Source organism: Rhinoderma darwinii, chromosome 3 (assembly GCF_050947455.1).
Source record: "Rhinoderma darwinii isolate aRhiDar2 chromosome 3, aRhiDar2.hap1, whole genome shotgun sequence".
NCBI lineage: Eukaryota > Metazoa > Chordata > Amphibia > Anura > Rhinodermatidae > Rhinoderma > Rhinoderma darwinii.
Window position 1 is genome coordinate 424,460,086 of NC_134689.1, and position 27,215 is coordinate 424,487,300.

The 27,215-nt window shown below is 40.6% G+C and overlaps 1 pseudogene; it reads left to right on the forward strand.

Moving 5' to 3' along the window:
* The first annotated feature begins 23,598 nt into the window (after window positions 1–23,598).
* On the forward strand, window positions 23,599–24,552 carry LOC142750657 (olfactory receptor 11L1-like; annotated as a pseudogene).
* The last annotated feature ends 2,663 nt before the right edge of the window (window positions 24,553–27,215 follow it).

Genomic DNA, 27,215 nt, shown 5'->3' on the forward strand with positions numbered 1-27,215 from the left:
TTAGTAACTTTTGAAGAAGCAAGCGATAACCAACGTTTCGGCCCAACCAGAGCCTTTCTCACAATCGCTGTTTGAAATAAGAAAAAGTAGGGATATAATATATATCTCAACTAAAGAAAGAATATATACATACAGAATATATAGAAACTAGATCTTAACATCTGCATTAAAATTCAGTTTAAAATGACTGAAACATCAAACATAAACATACCAATTATATATCAAACAGAATTATATATCAAAAAGAATTATCATCTGTAAATAGCCATAGAGCTAGTCTAGAATATAAACATAATTTGCGATCAATGTACATAAGTGATATATAACTAACTGAAATCACTAAGGCATACATGGTATTATAATGGAGTCACCAGGGTATATATATGAGACAACGTAGGAATACATAAAATGATTAAAAAATATCATGATGAAAAAATTACATACAGCAATTATAGGTGGGGCATCAGCAAAATGCCCCTCAGGACCATACCATAAAGTACCGGTAGATATGGAGTAGTGGCTAGGAGAGGACATAATAAAAGGATCATATGAAGTAGTGAGCATAGTGAACGGTAATCGTCAGAGAGACGGTAATGCCGAGGGGAACGTAACTAGGAGGCAGAGTGAATAGATGGTAGACATAACTAATCTGCATATAGTAAGATGAGGATGTGTAGTAGGCGTTTTCTCTAGTAACATTGATGGCTTGTGGTTCACACCACAACTTACTCGGTCATATGGCGCATTCGTGCCCTATATCTGGTTCCGTTCTACACTCCTGGACGCATACTGACTTATTTGGAGCATTGGGAGGATGCATACTACACATCCTCATCTTACCATATGCAGGTTTGTTATGTCTACCATCTATTCACTCTGCCTCCTAGTTACGTTCCCCTCGCATTACCGTCTCTCTGACGATTATCGTTCACTATGCTCACTACTTCATATGCTCCTTTTATTATGTCCTCTCCTAGCCACTACTCCATATCTACCGGTACTTTATGGTATGGTCCTGAGGGGCGTTTTGCTGATGCCCCTCCTATAATTGCTGTATGTAATTTTTTCATCATGTAATTTTTTCATCATTTTATGTATTCCTACGTTGTCTCATATATATACCCTGGTGACTCCATTATAATACCTTGTATGCCTTAGTGATTTCAGTTAGTTATATATCACTTATGTACATTGATCGCAAATTATGTTTATATTCTAGACTAGCTCTATGGCTATTTACAGATGATAATTCTTTTTAATATATAATTCCGTTTTATATACAGTGAAGGAAATAAGTATTTGATCCCTTGCTGATTTTGTAAGTTTGCCCACTGTCAAAGACATGAACAGTCCAGAATTTTTAGGGTAGGTTAATTTTACCAGTGAGAGATAGATTATATATTAAAAAAAAAAAAGAAAATCACATTGTCAAATTTATATATATTTATTTGCATTGTGCACAGAGAAATAAGTATTTGATCCCTTTGGCAAACAAGACTTAATACTTGGTGGCAAAACCCTTGTTGGCAAGTACAGCAGTCAGACTTTTTTTGTAGTTGATGATGAGGTTTGCACACATGTTAGATGGAATTTTGGCCCACTCCTCTTTGCAGATCATCTATAAATCATTAAGATTTCGAGGCTGTCGCTCGGCAACTCGGATCTTCAGCTCCCTCCATAAGTTTTCGATCGGATAAAGGTCTGGAGACTGGCTAGGCCACTCCATGACCTTAATGTGCTTCTTTTTGAGCCACTCCTTTGTTGCCTTGGCTGTATGTTTTGGGTCATTGTCGTGCTGGAAGACCCAGTCACGAGCCATTTTTAATGTCCTGATGGAGGGAAGGAGGTTGTCACTCAGGATTTGACGGTACATGGCTGCATCCATTCTCCCATTGATGCGGTGAAGTAGTCCTGTGCCCTTAAAAGAGAAACACCCCCAAAACATAATGTTTCCACCTCCATGCTTGACAGTGGGGACGGTGTTCTTTGGGTCATAGGCAGCATTTCTCTTCCTCCAAAAACGGCGAGTTGAGTTAATGCCAAAGAGCTCAATTTTAGTCTCATCTGACCACAGCACCTTCTCCCAATCACTCTCAGAATCATCCAGATGTTCATTTGCAAACTTCAGATGGGCCTGTACATGTGCCTTCTTGAGCATGGGGACCTTGCGGGCACTGCAGGATTTTAATCCATTACGGCGTAATGTGTTACCAATGGTTTTCTTGGTGACTGTGGTCCCAGCTGCCTTGAGATCATTAACAAGTTCCCCCCGTGTAGTTTTCGGCTGAGCTCTCACCTTCCTCAGGATCAAGGATACCCCACGAGGTGAGATTTTGCATGGAGCCCCAGATCAATGTCGATTGACAGTCATTTTGTATGTCTTCCATTTTCTTACTATTGCACCAACAGTTGTCTCCTTCTCACCCAGCGTCTTACTTATGGTTTTGTAGCCCATTCCAGCCTTGTGCAGGTCTATGATCTTGTCCCTGACATCCTTAGAAAGCTCCTTGGTCTTGCCCATGTTGTAGAGGATAGAGTCAGACTGATTAATTGAGTCTGTGGACAGGAGTCTTTTATACAGGTGACCATGTAAGACAGCTGTCTTTAATGCAGGCACCAAGTTGATTTGGAGCGTGTTACTGGTCCGTAGGAGGCTGAACTCTTAATGGTTGGTAGGGGATCAAATACTTATTTCTCTGTGCACATGGGATGAAATGTTATCCCAGGAGGCCGGACTGGAGGAAGAAGCAGGGAGTTCTGGGTAAGTATGAACTTTTTTTTGTTGCAGGTTTTTGAAGGAAACATTAGAAATCTATATTGTGAGCGCCGCGCATGGTACCCGCTGTGCAGCGGTAGTCACTGTCCAGGGTGCTGAAAGAGTTACTGCCGATCAGTGCAGCCCCTTCTCTCTATCCAGCACTGATCATTTAACTCATTCAGCACCCTGGACAGTGACTACCGCTGGACGGTGAGTACCATGCGTAGAAACGCTCACGTAATTACAAATGCACACACGTAGCCACCCGTAATAACAGGAGCCCCATAGACTTTTATGGGCTGCCCGTGCCGAAATTACGGCCTGAAATAGGACATGTTCTATATTTTTCATTGGCCCGGACACCTTCACGTAAGCAAACGGGAAGGTATTCATGGCCAATAGAAGTCTACGGGCCCGTAATTACGGGTGTTTTTACAGTGGTGTGCATGGGGCCTTAGGCACTATATAGTAAATACAAATAGGTTCTCTAAATGAGAGAATCTGTACGTGTAAGAGCTGGGTGACAACTAACATGGCTGCCATATCGCTCCTACAGGGGTTGTCACCCAAGTTTACAAGACTCCTGAATGGTAGAAACCACAAAACAGCAGCAGGGGATGTATCTCTGTTTTACTACATAGACTTGACATACAGGGTCCTGGGAAAGCTGGGTGACGCCCCTGTGGGAGTAGTAACGGGGGCTGTACTAGTTGTCACCTCCAGGACCTGTAGGTGTCTCCTCCAGCTGTGGTGACACTACAAGTACCAGCATGCACACACTTCTATACCATGACTATCCCCAGCAGTGGCCATTACTCAGCTACGCGCCTGGACAGCCCCAGCTCCTCATTGAGCCACTGGCAGATGATCGCAGGCATGGGTCTCGCCTGCCCGGGATCATCACACGCCGCTCGTTACCCTGCAGTTCTCTGCGGAGCTTCCAGGCCGCGTCCCGTCTCTATGACGACCGACTCCGCAGCGACCGTTACCAAGGCCACAGTGTACTGGCCAGCTGGCTGTATTAATCTAGTGCGCAACCTGCTGTCAGGTGATGTCCAGGACTCCAGGAGGTCAGAAAACTTCAGCACTCCTGCTGTTATGTTACTACATCACCCAGCATGCCCTGACAACTACAGACTTCATTTTCCAGGCAACGGCTGTCAGGGCATGCTGGGAATTGTAGTTTCACAACAGCCGGCCTGCTGAAGGTTACTGACCCCTTAATTGTCTATAAATCATATAATAACCTCCTGTCTTATAATAATATAACTACAGTCACTAACGTCACCTGTCAGGGGGAATTTTGATGGGGCACGTGACATATTTGAATATAAGGCGATGTTCACACACATAATGTTTTCTGTTTATAATGGCGCTGTAACGTTTCCATCATACGACAGATCAAAATTGTGACCTATAAACCCCACTGAGTTACAATGGGGTAAATCTGGCTTCTGGTGAGGTTGACGGCACAGAGAGAACGCCGCATGTTGCGCTATTTTTGCCCTCAAAAGGGGGCGGAAACCTTGACAGATTCCCCGAAAAGAACGCCGAACGAGGAAAGTGAATGTTATACTTTTCTATAATAAATAATTGTAATCAATACTGATTGTTATCTGGGCTTCATATGTTGCGGTACTGTGCGCACGGTGCAAAATTGTGCACGTTTTACCGCCAATTACAATGGTTTTACAATGCAGTTGTGTCCATCCTGGCATCAGCTGCTGCAGAACCTCATAATACACATCTCAGCCGCTGCAGAACTTCATATTACACATCTCAGCTGCTGCAAAACCTCATAATACACACCTCAGCTGCTCAGAACCTCATAATATAGACTTCAGAAGCTGCAGAACCTCATAATACACATCTCAGCTGCTGCAGAACCTCATAATACACATCTCAGCTGCTGCAGAACCTCATAATACACATCTCAGCTGCTGCAGAACCTCATAATACACACATCAGCTGCTGCAGAACCTCATAATAGACATCTCAGCTGCTGCAAAACCTCATAATACACATCTCAGCTGCTGCAGAACCTCATATTACACATCTCAGCTGCTGCAGAACCTCATAATACACATCTCAGCTGCTGCAGAACCTCATAATACACACATCAGCTGCTGCAGAACCTCATAATACACATCTCAGCTGCTGAAGAACCTCATAATACACAGCTCAGCTGCTGCAGAACCTCATAATACACACATCAGCTGCTGCAGAACCTCATAATACACATCTCAGCTGCTGCAGAATCTCATAATACACATCTCAGCTGCTGCAGAACCTCATAATACACATCTCAGCTGCTGCAGAACCTCATAATACACATCTCAGCTGCTGCAGAACCTCATAATACACATCTCAGCTGCTGCAGAACCTCATAATACACACACCAGCTGCTGCAGAACCTCATAATAGACATCTCAGCTGCTGCAGAACCTCATAATACACATCTCAGCTGCTGCGGAACCTCATAATACACATCTCAGATGCTACAGAACCTCATAATACACATCTCAGATGCTACAGAACCTCATAATACACATCTCAGCTGCTGCAGAACCTCATAATAGACACCTCAGCTGCTGCAGAACCTCATAATATAGACTTCAGAAGCTGCAGAACCTCATAATACACACCTCAGCTGCTGCAGAACCTCATAATACACATCTCAGCTGCTGCAGAACCTCATAATACACATCTCAGCTGCTGCAGAACCTCATAATACACATCTCAGCTGCTGCAGAACCTCATAATACACATCTCAGCTTCTGCAGAACCTCATAATACACACCTCAGCTGCTGCAGAACCTCATAATACACATCTCAGCTGCTGCAGAACCTCATAATACACATCTCAGCTGCTGCAGAACATCATAATACACACCTCAGCTGCTGCAGAACCTCATAATACACATCTCAGCTGCTGCAGAACCTCATAATACACATCTCAGCTGCTGCAGAACCTCATAATACACATCTCAGCTTCTGCAGAACCTCATAATACACACCTCAGCTGCTGCAGAACCTCATAATACACATCTCAGCTGCTGCAGAACTTCATAATACACATCTCAGCTGCTGCAGAACCTCATAATACACATCTCAGCTGCTGCAGAACCTCATAATACACATCTCAGCTGCTGCAGAACCTCATAATACACATCTCAGCTGCTGCAGAACATCATAATACACACCTCAGCTGCTGCAGAACCTCATAATACACATCTCAGCTGCTGCAGAACCTCATAATACACATCTCAGCTGCTGCAGAACCTCATAATACACATCTCAGCTTCTGCAGAACCTCATAATACACACCTCAGCTGCTGCAGAACCTCATAATACACATCTCAGCTGCTGCAGAACATCATAATACACATCTCAGCTGCTGCAGAACATCATAATACACACCTCAGCTGCTGCAGAACCTCATAATACACATCTCAGCTGCTGCAGAACTTCATAATACACATCTCAGCTGCTGCAGATCCTCATAATACACATCTCAGCTGCTGCAGAACCTCATAATACACATCTCAGCTGCTGCAGATTGTAAAGGATGAGGGTGTTACATATCAGTCAGTGGTGAACAGGAATCTCCCACTTAGGCTTTATACACACGTTGCGTAATTTGATGGGTAAAATACGCATCAAAACCGCAGGAAAGCGCAGGAATTTTGGCGGTAACAACTGCTCCCAATTGCGCATTTTTCGATGCGTTTTCTGATGCGGTTTTCATGCTGCTGATTTTGCTGCGTTTCTCCTTAGAACTCGGCAGACACAATTTGCGAGCGGAAACGCAATATAAATTGTCACGCTGTGGATTTTACGCACCTGAGATTCCGCTTGGTCTGTCCTGAGTCACCCCCATATAAAGCTCCACCTACTGGGGGGTTCTCACTTTTATCAAGTTTACTGCTAGTTCTTAACCATTTCAGGACTGAGACATTTTTTGCATTTTTGTTTTTCACTCCGCGCCTTCCAAGAGCCATAACTTTTATATTTTTCTATCAATAGGGCGGTGTGAGGGCTTATTGTTTGCGGGTGGAGTTGTAGTTTCTATTGACACCATTTAAAGTACCATATAATGTACTGGGAAACTGAAAATCAATTCTTTGTGGGGTGAAATTAGAAAAGATGGATTCTTCCATTGTTTTTTGGGTTTTGTTTTTTACGGCTTTCACCGTGCGGTAAAAACGACAACTTATCTTTATTCTGCGGGTCAATACGATTACAGTGATGCCAAATTTATATGTTTTTTGATATTTTACTACTTTTAAAAAGAAAAAGCATTTTGTTAAAAACAATGTTTTGTTTCATCACATTCTGGGAGCCAGAATTTTTTTCTTTTTTCGGTGATTGAGCGGCGTGAGAGATTATTTTTTTGCAGGACAAGTTGGAATTTGTATTGGTACCATTTTTTGGTGCATAGACACTTTATTACTTTATTTTTTAGAGCTAAGGTGACCAAAAAACAGCGATTATTTATTTTTTATTTTTACGGTGTTCACCGTGCGAGTTAAATAATGTAATATTTCAGCTTTTTACGCATGCGGCGCTACCAGTTTTGTTTCTTTTTTTATTTTTTACATTACTTTACAAGAAAAAATAATAGGCGGGTTTTTTTAACTTTTTTTTTCTTCACTACGTTTATTTAACTTTTTTTTGGACACTTTATATTAGTCCCCCTAGGGGACTTGAACCGGCAATCTTTAGATCACTGGTACAATACACTGCAATACTAATGTATTGTCATATTGTGGTATATTGTCATTTTTACAGGCTTCTGTTAAACCCTGCCAGTGGCACAGAGTGAAGGCAGACCTGGAGTCTATCATTAGACCCAGGGGCATAACTAGCAAAGACTGGGCCCCATAGCAAACTCTTGACTGAGGCCCCCCACGTTCCACATGCAGCCCTCCTTATAGATAGTGCCCCCTGTAGATTGTGCCATACAGCCCCCTGTAGACATTGCTATACAGCCCCGCCTGTAGACAGTGTCACACCCCACTTGTAGATAGTGCCCCAACCTCCCCCTTGTAGATAGTGCCATACAGTACCCCTGTAGATATTGCCATAAAGCCGCCCCTGTATATAGTGCCACACAGTGTCCCCCTCCCTTGTATATAGTGCCACACAGCCGCCCCTTAGTAGATGGTGCCACACACAGACCCCTGTAGATTGCTCCTCACACAGCCCCTGTAGATAGAGCCACAGCCCTCTCTCTTGTAAATAGTGTCATACAGCCCCCTAGTAGACAGTGCCACACAGCTCCCCCTTAGTAGTGCCACACAGCCCCTTGTATATAGAGCCACACAGCTTTCCTATGTGTATAGTGCCACATAGCTCCCCCTTGTGTATAGTGCCACAATTAAAAATATCATTGCCCCTAGCAGACCTAATACAAAAAATCCACAAAAAACTTTACAGCTCCTTCCCCACATCACAGGAGTGTTCAGATGTGGGAGAAGATTGTGTCTGTGCTGCAACAGCATTAACCATGGGAGAAAAAAGATTGGATCATATACAACTGAAGAGGAATTTAAGATGAACACCTTTTTAAGCTGCATTTCAGACTATATAATTTATGTAATTGAGTGCGAGTGCGGAATCCAATATGTTGGACGCACAACACAGACACTGCAGTGTAGACTAAATGGTCACAGTCACAACACAAAGACCGGCTTTATGAAACATAGTTTGTCCCAACATTTATTTCTACATCATAATTCTAATTTTGAAAAAAAAAAATGACACCCATAGAAACAATAACGAAGGATATACACAATCAGGGAGCACTATTGAACAAAAGAGAGTCCTATTAGATCTTTAAACTCCAGACACTGACCCCTGATAGATTAAATGAGTGCATCGAAACAGTATGATCCAAATTATATAAACACCCGTCCCAAAAAATGAGAATTAAAGTATGTCCATGTTTGTGAATAAATATACATAAACATATATATTCTGGGTTTAGAAGAGATTATATCTCTCTAAGTTAAGTTATTATTATTATTATTATTATTATTATTGCTAATAACAGTGTATGTGCTTTTAGAAAATGTTTAATGTAGTACTACCCATGGTCTGTAGATGTGACCCTATAACTATGCTTTAATCTGTAGACATAATGGTAAAATAGTAATATTATACTCTTCCTACTATTAAGTGCATCAAATTTTAAACCAATAGCGCCACCTGGTGGATTCTTTTTATAACCGAGAGGGAGCTGTCCATTTTTTCAGGAGCATTGGGCTCCTCATGCTGATCTGTAGCGCTGGGAGCTGTCCAGCACTTTCAGCATCTCAAAGCAGCGTCTCCATGACAACAAGGACGCCCACGCTGCAGACCACGGGTTATGCCACCTACAATGTTTTTTAAGTAATGTTTTTAAACAATTTTTGTTGAGAATGTAATACGAACAAACCACTTCCACCATGAACTGTAACCAAGCCCTTTGACCCAGAAGTGCTTCCAGGTCAAATTGGACATATATTGTGGGAAATTTATTTTTCCCTCCCACTTTTTTCAAGCCTGAGGAAGACCCTGGTTCAGGGTTCGAAATGCGTAGCTTTTATTCCAATTTTATGACATAGCATGTATGTCTTTTAAAAAATAAAAACAAATTTTACCCTCATTTGACATCTTGTCCTGACTGGGATTCTAGTTGAATTTCATCTACAAGTGCAGGAGCGCCTTCCATCAGGCGCCAGTGTTCACCCAGAGGGCTAGCAGACTGCACACATACGGAGTATTGAGGCTCCATCGGTTATTGATTGAGTTGTGCCGACCATCCAGCACAACTTAAAAAGGTAAGTGTAAAATCTAATTTTAAACATATTATTGTTTATCACCTTGCAACAACAGCAATACCCCAGAGGAGCACTCTGTGCCTTCTTTTTTCATTTCATATCACGGCTCCCTTGTAATTGTTTGTCCATTCTTGATCATTTCCATTTCATATGTATATATAATCCATACAGTTCATACAATCCTCAAGATACAGTCCATCACTGGAAGACAAAAAGCCTTCTCCACCTGCGGTTCCCACTTACACATAGTCCCTGAGTATAATAGCATCATAGACGGTGTCCCTGATCGTTTTTCTAAATAAAAACCACTGTTGTAATTTACATTACAGCGCCGATCACATTATGTAGAAGATAGAGCACTTATAATGCGGTGACAGAGCCTCTTTATTACTAGGACCACTGTTAACTACATTACAGCGCCGATCACATTATGTAGAAGATAGGGCAAAAATGTTTGGGAGGATTCCTCCAGCTCACCTTATCGCATGTGTGGACTTGCGCACGGGTCCTCGTGTCGGCACACGTATGAAATGGAAAGAAGACAAAGAAATGGATCCAGCGCTGTGTCCTTGAAGTCTTTTTAAAAGGAAACTATTTCCAAGTTTTATTGATATATTAAGAAAAAATTAAAAACAATCGCATTGTAGGTAGATATTCTCAAATGAAATGATAGATTTATGGCGGTGTGAGCGGTGCCTACGCGTTTCTGACGCTTGCAGCGTCCTTAATCATGGCTTCTGTTATCTACATTACAGCGCCGATCACATTATGTAGAAGATAGGGCACTTATAATGCGCTGACAGAGCCTCTTTATTACTAGGACCACTGTTATCTACATTACAGCGCCGATCACATTATGTAGGAGACAGGGCGCTTATAATGCGGAGGCAGAGCCTCTTTATTACTAGGACCACTGTTATCTACATTACAGCGCCGATCACATTATGTAGGAGACAGGGCGCTTATAATGCGGAGGCAGAGCCTCTTTATTACTAGGACCACTGTTATCTACATTACAGCGCCGATCACATTATGTAGAAGATAGGGCGCTTATAATGCGGTGATAGAGCCTCTTTATTACTAGGACCACTGTTATCTACATTACAGCGCCGATCACATTATGTAGGAGATAGGCCACTTATAATGCGGTGACAGAGGCTCCTTTTTATATGATTTTTCTTTTAAAACAGTAATAATTAATGGACTGTACAAATATTTTTTAATATTTTTTTTAAGGAATAGAAATATGATGACCATTAATCTACTTAGATTTCTAGTATTAGTAAGCCTATATTACCACCAAGCTGGATCACAGGTGAGTTATGTTCATTTTCAAACTACCGTATACTCCCAAATCGGAAGATTTTTTTTTTATTTTTGTATTTTGTTTTTAAAGAATTTGTGTTACATTTTAATCTGATTTAGAGAATAATAATTTCTGTACTTAGAAAAGCTTTTCGTTCTTCTCGGGCTATTGCTTTAAATGGTTAAATTCATGTCTTTGATTACGGGCTCAATGTCAAGCGGTTCAAGGTCATGTTTTATTTTTTTTGTAGTAAAAAATGCAACCCTTTACTTTTATCCCCTCAGACGGCCAAAAGTTCACAAACCAGTCCTCCATGTAGGAGATACGACTCTGCTTCACACCAGGTGAGAAAGCAAATAGCAGTGTCTGTATTTTTCTAGGTGGCGGTCAGCTGGGTTCTGTAGTTCCACCAGTAATGGAATAATCGCACCCAGATTCTGGTCCTCGGCCTGTAGAATTAGAAATAAAGCTGACCTAGAATAGCAGCGTGCGCAAATCTAAGTTCAAAAACACTTGTAGCGTGCAGGGTACAAACTGGACTTCATTAAAACGCGCTCAGTATGTTCCGGAAGGAGCAGACTGGCCAATGCCCAGGGTCGGAGAGCAGATATTTGGCGTGCCACATTTTAATTAAGTCTGTTTGTACCTGCATTTTACAAGTGTTTGAGCTTAGATTTGCGCACGCTGCTCGTCTTAAATTGTTATAGGCCTGGGAACAGAATCTGGACAAGATTGTTCTGTTAGACTACAAAGCCCAGCTGACCTCCATCTAGAAGAATTCCTACACTGCTTTTTGCTTTGAAATGGAGTGGCACCTCCTGAATGAAGGACTAGTTTGCGGACTTGAGCAGTGAGGTGGGAGCTACACGTGGAGAAGGCTTTCTGCCTACCTGTACCGGATGGAATCCTTAAGATGACAGATGCAATTTTACCATAAGAGATAATGATTATGATGGTCGGCATAATGACTACAGGTATACATAGTAAGGAAGCTTAATAATTCAATAATAGATGACTGAGTAGTTCTGAATTGTACAGAACTGTAGTTCAGCAGCCAAGAAATGTATGGAGCCGCACTGTACCTCTGTATGTCTCCAATTTTCTCTCAAGAAAATGTTTGAATTTACACAGAATACAGAAAAAAAAATGGTGTCAGGCGCCATTGGGTGCTATTTTATAAAGGTATTCTCCCCTAGGAACAATGCTTCTGTAATATGATGTCATATGCTGATGCCATACAATGGCAAATGGAGTTGCTAAAGCTCCCTTGAAGGTGTAATGACGGGGTAGGGAGACAGACAGGTGAGCCCTAATCTACCCGCTACTCAGTCCCTGCCTACTTGCAACGACCCGTCCTAGGCGACGGGGTACAACTGGGCGACAGTCCCTACACTCAGTAAGTGCACGACAGACAAACAGACAGGGGTACACAGAAGCTAGGGGAACGGGGCAGCTGCCCACGGAGACAGCGTGAGCAACGGGAGGAGTGAACGAGCCGAGTCAAACCAGGAGTGCAAGAGGTACAAAACGCTGAGCAGGAGAGTGGTCAGTAAGCCAAGGTCAATAACAAGCAGAGGATCAGTAGTTCAAGAAGCAGCAGCAGAGCCAGGAAACAAGCAGAGCAGAATCACAGGCAAAGGAGGAAGAGGAAAGGCTGGTATAAATAGACAGTGGGCGGGAGCTAGCTCTGTCTGGCCAGGCTGTGATAGGCTCTCCCACTCCTAAGCCTGCCATCCTGAGTGGTGGAAGATGGAGTCAGTCTCACAGACATAGGAGCAGGTGCAAACTGATTACCCACGTGCATCGACATGGAAGCTGTGTCTGGCAGATCCTTTACAGTAGGTAACTGTAGAGACTCATATCTGCATAACATCATACAGGCTCTGTCATTAGGCATATGGTCTAACACCTTAAACATCTACTGTACTTTTAACCTCTCCACTAACTTAAAGAGGACCTTATATTTATTACACATGTAGCCCTTGACATTCTGACCTATCCTAAAAAAATTCAAGGTTCTGTGATGCGTGCTTGGCCCACAGAAGCCTCATCAGCAACGCCTGTTTTTACGCACGTTTAGACTGGTTTTTTGGTGAAACACCGCCGATCACACAAGAAAGCTATTTAAAGCCCCATTTCACATATAGCACCCAGAGTGCATTTCTTGATATGCTGCGGTAGTGAGCCCAAGATGTGAGTCAGTCCCCCCCCCTAGTTTCCTGTGAGGGTTTGTAACACTTCTTTGAGTGTATCCCATAACAGGGCTTAGGAAGCGGTGTTAGGCATGCATGCAAGAGCTGTTTGGATGTGGATTTTTGAAATGACCAGTTTTTCGTGAAAATCCACAGATGAATATAAAATAAGTGCAGTATCGATTTCACTGTGTTTTTTTACAGATCCATCTGAAAACAGATTTGACATGGTATAATCACATGAGAAAGATATTTAAAGCCCCTGGTCACATATAACACCCAGAGTGCAAGTTTCCTGTGAGGGCTCAGAACACTGCTGTGAGTACCTCACCAGTAAGTACCTTTATGTGCTATGTTACTGTGAGCTCTATGTCAATCGCCTGAGATCCATGAGTGAACCTGGCAGTTAATAATAGAACTGCTGGTTTCAGTGCTTCAGAACTTTCATCCTGTAACCATCAAACATCAATGTACTTTCTCTGCCCCCTCACTGTAAAGCCATAGTGCTTACATAGCACCCAGAGTGTAATTTTGACATTTTGGGGCGGTCACCCCAAAATGTGAATATGCCCGCCAAATTCCATGTGAAGGCTCAGAACACTGCTGTGAGTGTGCCACATCAGTAAAGCATCAGTGTTTTTATTTTTAACCACACAGTGTGTGTAAAGTGCCATCTGGGCCATCAACACATCTGTGGTGATCCACAAAACAGAATCTAGCATCTCTGGTGATGCAAAAAGATGAAGCCGGCATCACTCTAGATGCCAAAAGATCAACCTGTCGTCTACAAAGATGACGATAAAACCAAGCCAGGCCTTTACTTTTGCACCATCTAAAATTGACTCAAAAAAACGAGAAAAAATACAGAGATTTACAAATGGGTGGGAAGCTCCATCGGTTGGCCCGTTCTGACCTACCTCCCCTACGCTGGTTGGGCCTATGGGGCATTCAGAGACCTGGGTGGAAGGGATCATCGCACCTGTATGGCCTGGCATAAAAACTACCGGGGTTGACAGCAATAAATTATTGAGCACAGAGATTTGTTTGCTTAACAATTTTACCTTTGTTTGGGTGCCCTGATTTTTTAGGGTGTAGGTAAGAGTGTCAAAGGCTATGAGTATATAAAATGTTATGGCTTTTGGGCGATTAGTTTCTCAGATATTGTTTCTTTATTAGATATTGTTTCCTTATTGTAAACGAGCCTAAAATACAGCCGTCGTGACGAGGTTTTTCTGAGCGAACCGCACAACGCAGGTTCATGAGTTGTGATAGACATACTCAGGACATGGTGATGCATGAACGTTCCAGGGCTCGGAACTTCACAATAAACAGTTACGGAAATATTTAGCTAAAACCGCTCAAATTTAGCTATAAATGAAGGAATTGCACCATGTTTCGGAGGCAAGAGAGGGTTCCCCATTTACAGCAAATGACCGAGTCAGGTATCTTATTATTCGTCTGTGTAAGTCGAACGAATGGACGCCTAGGTCGTTTCCATCAGACCCGCGGTTCGTTGCTTGTTATGAAATGCTCTGGGACAGCATTGTGGAAAATGATTATTTATACCCATTTTAGTGAAAAAGGCCTACATTTTTTTGGCCCGCTGCTTGGGCTACATCTTTCCTGCTGGCCTGAGTTTTTATATGGTAGGTCAGAGCGTCAAAGGCTAGAGGTGTATAAAAAAATTAGGGCTTTTGCACTACTATTGTTTATGATATAGTTTATCTATTAGAATTAAATCGTAAATTACGCACTCTGTGCGTAAAACAGGAGCAGCTAAAGAGGCTTTTGGGGGCTAAGAATGCGACGCAGACCCTTGAAATTTTTTGGGGTAGGTCAGAGTGTCAACTGCTACAGGTGTCATAAGTTTGATGGCTTTGAGGCGATTCGCTTTTAAGACATTATTTTTTCAATAGATAAATTGTAAACGTGCGTAAAAATAGCCGTTGCTCACAAGGTTTTTGTGGGCCAAGCAGTCGTCACAGAACCTTGAATTTTCTTAGGATAGGTCAGAGTCTCAAGGGCTACTTGTGTCATAAATATTAGATATATTCAACAGCTAGCTTTTAAGATATTAATTTTTTTATAAAACTAAATTAAAGCTGTGTGTAGAAACAGGCATCGCTAACGAGGAGTTTCCTCGCTAACCGCGCAACATATCATCACAAGTTATTTGCGTACATACTCAGTAGATGGTGATGTGTAATAGTTTCGGGGCTCGTAATTCCACATTGAGCAGTTACGGAAAAATTTTGGTAAAACTATCAGTATTAAGCTCTAAAAAAGGAAATTCCGCCATGTTTATGGGGCAAAAGAGGAGTCCCCTTTTAGAAAAGTCGACCGAGTCAGGTGTCGTATTGTTTGGCTTTGCAAAGTGAACGAATGGACACCTAGCTCGGGTCAATCGGGTCACGGTTTAGTTTTTGACTCTGTGAAAATTTTCGACTATGCCCTTCAAACAATTTTGTTGGGTCGTAAACCGTGCGTGCCACCGCCACGAAACTATATATTTCTTGCTTAGACCTTAAGTGGTAAACTTCCGGAGTCAGAAATGATGCCGGTCGCTTCCCTGAAGATTTCATTTTTGACTTTGCACCACCGGTGGTAATGGCGATAGTCACTAACGAACCGCGTCCGTCCATACAAAACTTTCGGTCGAAAAAGGTAAAATAGACTCTAAAACACACTCTAGCGCACTTGGAATTTTTTTGCCACTTGAACTCTAAAACGCTTTTGAGAGGCATCAAAACCGCAGGAATTTTGAAGGTAACAACTGCACCCAATTGCGCGTTTTTCGATGCGTTTTCTGATGCGGTTTACATGCTGCTGATTTTGGTGCGTTTTTCCCTAGAACTAGGCAGATTCAATTTGCAAGCGGAAACGCAATATAAATTGACATGCTGTGGATTTTACGCAACATGAACATTAGATTTTCGCATGCAAAAACCGCACGTAATACGCATCATGTGCATTGAGCCTTAGGCTTCATACACACGTTGCAAAATTTAATCTGAAAATATCCATCTAAAGTTGACTCAAAAAAGCGAAAAAAAAGTACAGAGATTTACAAACGGGTGGGAAGCTCCATCGGTTGGCCCGTTCTGACCAACCTTTTCTATGCTAGTTGGACCTATGGGGCATTCAGAGACCTGGGTGGAAGGGATCATCGCACCTGTATGGCCTGGCATAAAAACTACCGGGGTTGACGGCAATAATTTATTGAGCACAGAGATTTGTTTGCCCATCAATTCTGTCCACAATGCTGTCCGAAAAAAAGAGCTTGAAAAACTCAATTTTGGACAGCCTTGCTGCCTGGACTTGGACCCCTGCGGCAGCAGTAAAGTCAGGTACATGGGGGGTGTAGGAGGTTGGGGGCAACCAATTGGATTCAGGTGCAGGTTTAACCTTCACAGCCTCTAACGAGCGGTGTAGGGTTTAAGTGGCAAACTAATTCAGAGCGCTCTACAGTGTGTTTTAGAGTCTATTTAACCTTTTGGGACCGAAAGTTTTGTATGGACGGACGCGGTCCGTTATTGACTTTCGCCTGCACCGCCGGTGGTGCAAAGTCGAAAATGAAATCTTCAGGAAAGCGACCGGCGTCGTTTCTGACTCCAGAAGTTTACCACTAAATGTCTGACCTGGAAATTTGTACAGTTTCGTGACGGTGTCGTGTGCTGTTTACGGCTAGCAAAACACTCCAAACGCATGGATGAAAACTTTGACAGAGTCGAAAACTAAACCGTGGGTCCGATGGACCATAGCTAGGCGTCCATTTGTTTGCCTTGCAGAGCGGAACAATACGACACCTGACTCGGTCGTCTTTTCTAAAAGGGGACTCCTCTTTTGCCCCATAACATGGCGGAATTCCCTTATTTAGAGATAATATCGACGGTTTTACCAAAATTCACCGCTCTTTAGACTTTATGAAGAAAGACTATCAGACACTAAGCTGCACATCGCTTGCCTGAGCGCTTCTGCTGCTTTGTTTTAGCGATTGGTGGGGGTCTCAGTACTCAGACCCCCACCAATCAAAACTTCTGACTTGTCACTATGACTTGTCAAAAGTTTTATAATAGTTTAGTTACACTTTATTATACAAGTAAAACTGTGCAACAATAACCATCCAAAAAGTTCCTTACTGATGTCATTAGACGCTGTCATCCGGGTAACCATAGTAAGCAAAAAATATTTTATTTTTCATGCGCAAACAAGTCACTAGTATATATTTTTATCTACACTGCATTAGTATATCACCATCTCTGATTTGTCTAAAATAAATGAAAACATATTTTAAAAAATTTATATAAAAGTAGAAAAAAGTATACTAATATATTTTATATTGACATGTGTGTAAGCTCATACTAGCTATTAAGATGCATTATAGTGGTTACCCGCCAAGCTTACAGCGCCATCCACGCAGGATAAAACATTGACGAAAGTGCCTGAGGAAGGTCATGTTATTCACCGAAACGTCGCACTGTCACTGGCTATAAATAAATAAATAATTTGTTTGGATAAATAACTCCACATTGGTGTGCATAGTACTTTTTCTCTGTTGGATCGGGTTGGGCCCCTACTAATGCACCCACACCATTACCTAGTGCTATCCGAACCTTGTAACTAAGAGCACTGAGAGGGGTACATCTCATTTTTCTACTAGAAAGAAATGTCCTTTGCGGTATCTTTTTTTTTTTCCTTTGCCCATATTGGCTCTAAACATCTTATCTGGAATATTAGGGGCCTTTTTGTTACAAATAATAAAAAAAAGAAGTTATGGCTTTTAGACGGCAGGGAGGTAAAAACAAAAATAAAAAACTGACAAATGACTGCGGTCCAAGAGGTTAACTTGATGTTTTCTATGACTTTTTAATGGCTTTGTGTGATTTCCCGCTGCAACTATCAGTTAAACTTTGATACATTTGTACCGACCGATCCATAAGATCTATGTGGGCTGTTTTTTATTATATTGTCGCTGTAGTCTATCAGTGACCTTAGTGCCAATGTTTCATTTGTAGTCACGTTATACTTCACATAAAATTCTTATGGGCCAAAACGTGTCCTGCATGCTGCAGGATTATACTTGCCGTATGCAAGACTAAAGCAACAAAAGAAGTAAGGAGAGAATCTGTGAGTGCCGAGATTTACTTTAGACACAGACGTCAGGAGGTTAAAAGAGAATTTAAGACGATATAACGTGACAAATTCAGCTTTGCTACATTTTTGTTTAATATGAAACTATTAGGTTAACTGTAAGAAACATGACAATACCCATAAGAAATAAATCATCGGTCTAGAAATGTTGTCCTTAAGGAACGGCAATTAAATCTCTACGGCTTCTTATACCATTGGTATAATTCATCATCTATAAAAAGGACAAGTAATCCTAGCATTATGTCCATATTGTGTAGACAAGAAGAAATCATGTCCGCTTACAAAAAATAAAATAAAAATAAATTATCTATTTCTCATAGAGCACCGAAGGACTGAGAAACGGAGAAAAAGATAACAAAAATATTCAGAGACCTTTATCCATCGTATGTTGTATTTTGGATTATTTTTAAGCAGCCTAAATATATCAATAAAAAAATTCCAAATATTCTACAAGTAAATGCAATTTACATTATAAAGGGAAAACTACCCGGACCCTATAATCAAGACTGAATGGTCATAAAAAGAGTTGTGATCGGCTTTTTGACCCATACTTTCTAGGCATTTACTTTTGCATCGTAAAGGTAAATGTGAGGTTTCTATTACCCTCCTGGTCCAGGTACCGATCTCTTCTCAAAATTGGATTGTGCATCTAAGCAAAAGAGAATCATTTTTGGTAAAAACATTCCGAACATTAGTCCCGGACGACCTCAATGACATTGTGGAAACAATCTAATGTTTGCTCAATACCTGTTTATTTTAGCCCAGACAAATGTGTGATGGCAAAGATTAGCAAAGGAATTTTTTTTATATAATTGGTATTTATTATTTTTTATTCACTTGTTTCTTTTTTTTATAGAAAAAGTAAATTTTGTACTCATGATCTTTAGAACCACAGGGTTTATTCTCCCCAATCGTTGAAACTTTGTTTTAATTTAGCCTCGGCGTGCGCTGCAAGATCAACTTGGTGAAGACGTTTGAACTATTTCAGCTTCCATATCCAAGATGAGCCTTTTTATTAGGCACGGCATAAACAAGAAATATATCTACTCAATATGTATACCTCATTAACCCCTTAATGACCAGCCTATTTTAGACCTTAATGACCAAGCCATTTTTTGTTTTTCCATCGTCGCATTCCAAGAGCTATAACTCTTTTATTTTTGCGTCGACATAGCCGTATAAGGTCTTGTTTTTTTGCGGGACAAGTTGTACTTTTTAATAGCACCATTTTGGGGGACATATTATTTATTGATTAACTTTTATTAACTTTTTTTTGGGGGGGAATAGAAAAAAACCTGAAATTTCGCCACTCTTTTTCGCGTCTTAAATCAACGGCGTTTACCGTGTGATATAAATAACACCATAACTTTATTCAGCGGGTTGTTACGATTGCAACGATACCAAATTTGTATAGTTTTTGTATGTTTTACTACTTTTACACAGTAAAAACGCTTTTTTTTCAAAATTATTTGTTTTTGTGTCTCCATATTTGAAGAGCCGTAACGTTTTCATTTTTTCGCCGATGCGGTTGTATGAGGGCTTTTTTTTGCGGGACGACTTGTAGTTTTTATTGGTACCATTTTTGAGTAGATGCGACTTTTTGATCACTTTTTATAACATTTTTTTAAAGTCAGGATTCACAGAAAACAGCAATTTTTCCATAGTTTTTTATTACATTTTTTACGGCGTTCACCGTGCGGGTTAAATAATGTTATAGATTTATAGTTGGGGTCGTTACGGACGCGGCGATACCAAATATGTGTAACTTTTTTACTTTGTTTTGGTTCTTTAATAGTAAAGCATTGTGTAAGAGGAAAAGCTGGGTTTTTCATTTTTTTCACATTTTTTTTTTCATTAACTTTATTAAACTTTTTTTTTACTTTTTTACTAGTCCCACTAGGGGACCATAATATGTGATTCTCCGATCGCTATTGTAATACACTGCAATACTTTTGTATTGCAGTGTATTACTGCCTGTCCGTTTAAAACGGCCAGGCATCTGCTAGGTCATGCCTCCGGCATGATCTAGCAGGCAGTCACTCCAGGCAGACCTGGGGGCCTTTATTAGGCCTCCGGCTGCCATTAGAGACACAGACACTCGGCGATCATATCGCCGGGTGTCGGTGGGGGAGAGAGGGAGCTCCCTCCCTCTCTCCAAAACCACTCAGATGCGGTGCACGCTATTGCGCACCGCATCTGAAGGGTTAAACGGGTGAGATCGATACTAATATCGATCTCACCCGGCAGAGCAGGGACGCTCCCAGCCCTCAGCTGCCTCTAGCAGCTGAGAGCAGGGAGATTTGACACTCCCTGCTCTGTTTACTTTATCCTGATGCAGTGCCGTAAAAAGGCACATGCATCAGAATAAAGCCCGTTAGTGGCCGCCGTTAAAAGGCGTATTGGCGGTCACTAACGGGTTAATGTAACATTCCAGAACGGTTTACCAAAAAGAGGTTTTGGTACACATTTTTTTGCATAGGGTTATACTATGTTGTAGTCCGTTTTAGTAATTGATAATTTCAAATGATTTAAAGACTACATTTTTACTTAAAATCTACTGTTTATAATCAGATACACTACAGTTCAAAAGTTTGGGGTCACCCAGACAATTTTGTATTTTCCATGAAAACTCACACTTATATTTATCAAATGAGTTGCAAAATGACTAGAAAATATAGTCAAGACATTGACAAGGTTATAAATAATGATTTTTATTTCAAATAATAATTTTCTCCTTCAAACTTTGCTTTTGTCAAATAATGCTCCATTTGCAGCAATTACAGCATTGCAGACCTTTGGCATTCTAGCTGTTAATTTGCTGAGGTAATCGGGAGAAATGTCACCCCACGCTTCCAGAAGCCCCTCCCACAAGTTGGATTGGCTTAATGGGCACTTCTTGCGTACCATACGGTCAAGCTGCTCCCACAACAGCTCTATGGGGTTGAGATCTGGTGACTGCGCTAGCCACTCCATTACAGATAGAATACCAGCTGCCTGCTTCTTCCCTAAATAGTTCTTGCATAATTTGGAGGTGTGCTTTGGGTCATTGTCCTGTTGTAGAATGAAATTGGCTCCAATCAAGCGCTGTCCACAGGGTATGGCATGGTGTTGCAAAATGGAGTGATAGCCTTCCTTATTCAAAATCCCTTTTACCTTGTACAAATCTCCCACTTTACCAGCACCAAAGCAACCCCAGACCATCACATTACCTCCACCATGCTTGACAGATGGTGTCAGGCACTCTTCCAGCATCTTTTCAGTTGTTCTGCGTCTCACAAATGTTCTTCTGTGTGATCCAAACACCTCAAACTTCGATTCGTCGGTCCATAACACTTTTTTCCAATCTTCCTCTGTCCAATGTCTGTGTGCTTTTGCCCATATTAATATTTTCCTCTTATTAGCCAGTCTCAGATATGGCTTTTTCTTTGCCACTCTGCCCTGAAGGCAAGCATCCCGGAGTCTCCTCTTCACTGTAGACGTTGACACTGGCGTTTTGCGGGTACTATTTAATGAAGCTGCCAGTTGAGGACCTGTAAGGCGTCTATTTCTCAAACTAGAGACTCTAATGTACTTGTCTTGTTGCTCAGTTGTACAGCGGGGCCTCCCACTTCTCTTTCTACTCTGGTTAGGGAGTAGTACACACCGTTGTAGGAAATCTTTCTTGGCAATTTCTCGCATGGAATAGCCTTCATTTCTAAGGACAAGACTGTCGAGTTTCACATGAAAGCTCTCGTTTTCTAGCCATTGTGAGAGTTTAATCGTACCCACAAATGTAATGCTCCAGATTCTCAACTAGCTCAAAGGAAGGTCAGTTTTATAGCTCTTCTAAACAGCAAAACTGTTTACAGCGGTGCTAACATAATTGCACAAGGGTTTTCAAGTGTTTTCTAATCATCCATTAGTCTTCTAACACAGTTAGCAAACACAATGTACCATTAGAACACTGGAGTGATGGTTGCTGGAAATGGGCCTCTATACACCTATGTAGATATTGCATTAAAAACCAGACGTTTGCAGCTAGAATAGTCATTTAGCACATTAACAATGTATAGAGTGTATTTCTGATTAACTTAATGTTATCTTCATTGAAAAAAACTGTGCTTTTCTTTCAAAAATAAGGAAATTTCTAAGTGACTCTAAACTTTTGAACGGTAGTGTATATACTGTATGTTTGTAAATATTATGCTCATTCGCGTATTTGGAATTGTGTGCGCCACCCACTGAGGTATCGATCACATCTGCGTCAGAGCTCCGTTCATGGGTTCCGTCTGAGCTTTCCATCAGGGGAAACCATGAACGGGACCTTGACTGAGACAAATGGAAACCATAGGTTTCCGTTTGCATCATATTTAAATTCAATGGTGACGGATCCGATGCAAATGGTTCCCGTTTGTCACCGTTGTGCCAGGGTTCCATTGTTTTGACGGAATCAATACCATAGTCAACTATTCATTCCGTCAAAATGATGGAACTCTTACACAACAGTGATAAATGAAAACCATTGGCACCGGATCCGTTACCATTGAAATCAATGGTGATGCAAACTAAATCCTATGGTTTTCGTTTGTCTTAGTCAGGACGGGAAGCTCTGATAGAATGTCAGAATGGGACCCTGACGCAGATGTGAATGAAGCCTAATAATTGATATGATATAAATTTGTAATACAAATACTCAATAACTTTATATGTAAATAAAAATTATATATATCCCAATATCTATAATAAAATGTATATTCACTCATTACATTTGTTAATAATTTTTTTCTATTATCATGTAAAATTTTAAAGAATCTTCAATTCACAAAATCTACAAAAATATATTTTCTGGTTGACTGGTAATATGTAGTTTTATGTATTTTTACTTTTTGTTGATAGTTTTTTTTTTTGTTGATTTTGGTTTTATGTGAATTATGTTTTTTCCACCCCAAAATAACATTATTTTTTATCTAAAAATTATATATTGAACCCTTTTATTAATAATGATTGAGCAAAAAGTATACTAAACAAATTTCACGCAATAGAAAAGATAGAGTTGCCCTTATAGGCCTTCAATGTATTGAAAACTTATATGGAGATGCTAAGGAGGCAAACACGGCAGCTGAGATCCTGCACTGAATTGTTTATGCATAATACATATTTTTTATCCCGGTTTTGAAGGGAAGGTGTAAGAGAAGAGTAGATTTGTAATTTTCCCTTAAGAAATCTGTTTTTTTAAAGATAAATCCCTTGATTAAAGTTCATTTTCATCTTATTAGTCTTTCTTTTTTAGGTGGAACCTGTATCATATTCTGGTAAACCCATCAAAGCAAGAATGTTAGAATATATATCATTAGCAACACTTATTCACAATTATTGGCAAAAGTAATCATGATCATGACTATGCAATATTACAACATCACCACTGTGACTGAAATCGTTCTCTTGGGTTTTCAAAATTTCCAAAGTGTAAAAAACTTTTTCTTCCTTCTGATGCTTCTAACTTATTTTGTGACTGTATGTGGAAACCTCCTCACATCATTCTAGTTGTGTCCTACAGCCGGTCGCTCCACTCTCCCATGTACTTCTTCCTCACACAACTCTCATTATCAGATATCCTACTCACCACCACCATAGTACCCAACATGCTCCGTATTGTGCTGTATGGAGGAAGTTCTGTGTCTTTTATCGGGTGTTTAATACAATTTTATTGTTTTTTTAGCCACAGAGTCAATAGAATGTCTTCTCCTGACCGTGATGTCCTATGACAGGTATCAGGCCATCTGTAACCCTCTTCATTACACCTCTATCATGGACCTCACATTTTGTGTAAAAATACTTATTGTCTCTGGGTTGTTTGTTTTTTGTATAATATTGATGATGTCTTTAACGATAAGTAATTTAGTATTTTGTGGACCAAACATCATTGACCATTTCTTCTGTGATTTTGACCCGATACTTGAACTTTCCTGTTCAGACACGTTTATAGTGAAAATGGAAAGTAAGTTAATAGCCGTTCTTCTAGTAATTTGCCCATTCATGGTTATCATCATTTCATATGTGTATATTATCTTCACCGTACTGAAGATCCCATCTGTATCTGGTAGAAAGAAGACCTTCTCCACCTGTAGCTCTCACCTGGCGGTGGTGTCTTTATATTATGGCTCACTTATTATTATCTATTTGTTTCCAAATATGAACGATGCAAAGAAAATTCTCTCCCTGTTCTACAATGTTGTGACTCCTCTACTTAACCCTATGATCTACAGCTTGAGGAATAAAGATATTAAGGAGGCCTTAGAAAAAATACTACAACAAATGAACAATTATTTCCACCCATGTTAGTTCTCTAATTTTTATTTATATATCTGTCGATGTAAATGCAGAACTTATTAGAGAATAAAATATATAAAGGAGTTTATGCTCTTACAAGAAATAGTTGAACAGTTTTGAATCATGATCTACATAGGGCTAGATAAACATAAGGAAACAGACTTGTGTGCTGCGTTTCAAGCATTTTTTATGTATTTTTGGTGTTTTTTTTTAATGTTAAAGAAAATAACCAACTCCAGCATTTTGTCTAATTGTTCTACACTCCATGTTAAGTTCAATGTCAAATCGATGCTTAGAGAAATATGTTTTGCTGTGTTTAAAGAAGATGTTGAATACCCAAAAATGACTTGTAAACAAGGGGCCTCATGACTATGCCCTCCACACCCTTGTGTAACAAGATGATGAGAAGATAAGGAGTTGACTACGTGCAATGAATGTCATCCTGAATGGGTGGAATTGCAAGCTCAAGAGAAAATTTGGGGCAACCAATTGGATTCAGGTGCAGGTGAAACTTCCCAGCCTCTAACGAGCTGTCTAGGGTTTAAGTGACAAAATAATTCTGAGTGCGCTAAAATGTGTTTTAGAGTCTATTTTACCTTTTGGGACCGAAAGTTATGTATAGACGGACGCGGTCCGTTATTGACTTTCGCCTGCAGCGGCAGCGGTGCAAAGTGAAAAATTAAATCTTCAGGGAAGCGACCGGCGTCATTTCTGACTCCAGAAGTTTACCACTAAAGATCTGACCTTGAAATTTGTACAGTTTCGTGACGTGGCGTGCGCGGTTTACGGCCAGCAAAACACTCCAAACGCGTAGACGAAAACTTTGACAGAGTCGAAAACTAACCAGTGGGTCCGATGGACCTTAGCTAGGCGTCCATTTGTTCGCCTTGCAGAGCGGAACAATACGACACCTGACTTGCTCGTCTTTTCTAAAAGGGGACTCCTCTTTTGCCCCCATAAACATGGCGGAATTCCCTTATTTAGAGCTAAATATCAACGGTTTTACCAAAAGATTTCCGTAACCGCTCAATGTGGAGTTACGAGCCCTGAAACTATTATACGTCACAATCTCCTGAGTATGTACGCCAAGACTGGTGACGATATGTTGCACGGTTAGCCAGGGAAATCCTCGTTAGCGATGCCTGTTTTTACCCACGACTTAAATCTATTTTTTTATTAAAAAGTAAAATATCTTAAAAACGAACTATTAAATATCCCTTATATTTATTACACATGTAGCCCTTGACACTCTGACCTATCCTAAAAAATGTCAATGTTCTGTGACGCGCACTTGGCCCACAAAAGCCTCGTCAACGATGAATGTAAAATAAGCGCAATGTCAATTTCACAGTGTTTTTTCTCAGATCCAGATTTGACACGGATTTGAAACTGAACCATGGACCGTTGATTGGCTTTTGTTTGCTCCTTTCACATGGAGCAATTATTGGATAGGGATGAACGCTCGTTACTCCGATTACACGTCCCCATACATTTTCATCATGTCGGCAGAGCAGCTGTTTGATTACACGGGGAGATGAGATGCCGACAACGATGATTTTTAATTCTGCATAAAAGAGCAGATCAGCCAATGAATGAGCGTTTGCTCGTTCATCGGCATATAGTTGCCCTGATTACACAGGGCAATGATCGGGAAGGAGCGTTAATATGAAGGCTTGTTTGCCTAAACATTGGCCCGTGTATTAGGGCCTTTACTGTACTTCCCTATGCCCCTTATTTTGTGCAGAGGGTTTATTCTGTTGTATTCCGGTTAAAAAAAATATTCTCATGTTCCATCAGATGCCATATTACGAAGCATTGTTGAAAAGTCCTGGTGTTTCCCATGCTTTGTGGTAAATCCAACATAAAGGAAAATATATTCATTTGTCTTAAAATCTTAAAAGGATCAATAAATCTGGCCCCCAACTTGCCACATGATTGTTTTATACTGATTTTTTTTTATGGACTACCACACTCTATCTTCCCCTTTGAATTTATGTGGCCTCTGGTGGCGATCAAACTTGTGTTTAGCACAAAGGGCAGCTGAACCCAAAGCCCAATGGCCCTTACTCCACACTGACTTAACCCCTTCAGGACACAGCCTGTTTTGGCCTTCAGGACGCAGGCAATTTTTTCAAATCTGACATGTTTCACTTTACGTGGTAATAACTTCGGAATGCTTTTACCTATCCAAGCGATTCTGAGATTGTTTTCTCGTGACACATTGGACTTTATGTTACTGGCAAAATTTGCTCGATACATTAAGTATTTAATTGTGAAAAACACCAAAATTTAGCGAAAAATTGCAAAAATTAGCATTTTTCTAAATTTATATGTATCTGCTTGTAAGACAGATGGTAATACCACACAAAATTGTTGCTAATTAACATCCCCCACATGTCTACTTTAGAAGCAATTTCTCACATTTTCAAGAAAATTTCAAAAGGCTATTTTTACAAGGGCCAGTTCAGTTGTGAAGTGGATTTTAGGGCCTTATATATTAGAAACCCCATTTTAAAAACTTCACCCCTCAAAGTATTCAAAACAGCATTTAGAAAGTTTCTTAACCCTTTAGATGTTTCACAGGAATTAAGGCAAAGTAGATGTGAAATTTTCAAATTTCTATTTTTTTTGCAGAAATTAATTTTTCATCTATTTTTTTGTAACACAGAAAGTTT